This window comes from Branchiostoma floridae, chromosome 4 (genome assembly GCF_000003815.2).
Source record: "Branchiostoma floridae strain S238N-H82 chromosome 4, Bfl_VNyyK, whole genome shotgun sequence".
NCBI lineage: Eukaryota > Metazoa > Chordata > Leptocardii > Amphioxiformes > Branchiostomatidae > Branchiostoma > Branchiostoma floridae.
This window is the reverse complement of record NC_049982.1, coordinates 29,811,779-29,812,908: the sequence shown is the minus strand read 5'-3', so window position 1 is coordinate 29,812,908 and position 1,130 is coordinate 29,811,779. Positions and strand designations below refer to the sequence as shown.

Genomic DNA, 1,130 nt, shown 5'->3' with positions numbered 1-1,130 from the left:
GGATTTTCTTGAAATCTTCGCTAAAGCCCCTGTCATACTTTCAGGAATTTCACACAACTAAGTTCGGAACCCCCCCCCCCCCCTCCCCCCCCGCACACACACACACACACACCACACACAGAACAAGGTCGGCTGTTGTGACCACATACAGACAGAATATGACTTTCTTAACTTAAAAAAAAAAAAAAAAACCTTAAGTGGATCGTTGCTGACGGGTTATTAGACTAGTTTGCATCCGTGTCGACCAAATCCCAAATACACATAACCTTGCTCACGATCGCGACTAACTTCCAGCTACGGTCTGGAAAATGCCAAGAGGCCATCAGGGTTGGCTACATGTCACAGGGGCCTAAATTGCCGGGCTATACATACGGGGAATGGACCAATTAATGCAGGCGCAGAAACTTAGTGTAAGAATTATTTCCATACAAGTGTATGTTGGGGTGGGGGTGGGAGTGGTGGTGTGGTGGGCGGTATTGCCGCATATTCTAAAATATTGAGACAGTCTATCTAAGCACAGAAATTATAAAAGTTTGCAACTTTTGAACCGAGACTCCCTTGTTACTCACTTTAAGCTGTTGTGAGTTTGAAAAAGCCCATTTCCGACATGCTGTGATATTGAAAGTGTCCATCTTTGCGTGGGGGTGGGCAGGTATTCATGATGAGGGTCTTCTGAATTACCTTAGATTAGTCTGTTGTCATGTAGTACAAATTTGAGGGTATAGGTACAAGGGGCCAGAATCTTACATTTTACATGTAGATGGACTGTCTCTATATTTCCATGGGCGTATATCAGCAAAATCTCCATTTTTGTTCGTCAAAGTAAGACATATGCATGCGTTTTATTTAGCAAAAATTGCATTTTTTCAAAATGTGCCTCGTTCTAATACAAGCTTTTGACTCTTGTCATTCCCAGGTCTTCCAGAACCAAAGGGCGGAGGTGATGCTGGCGTCAGTGATGACCGCAGTGGTGATGAGGATGGGACAGATGACACATGTAATCTCTTTATACCATTGAGACTTATCTGCTGTACGTTACTTAGTTACTTAGGGGGTGGGGGGTGGGGGTGGGGGGGCTAGGTCATTTAAAGTGACCCATAAGTGATTATACAACTTCTGTAATAGAATTA

At 43.7% G+C, this 1,130-nt stretch overlaps 1 protein-coding gene across 1 annotated transcript in view; it reads right to left on the bottom strand.

The window, feature by feature from the left end:
• LOC118414804 overlaps positions 1-1,130 on the bottom strand; it is a 1,072,569-nt gene that overhangs the window by 1,029,591 nt on the left and 41,848 nt on the right. The window lies entirely within an intron of this gene.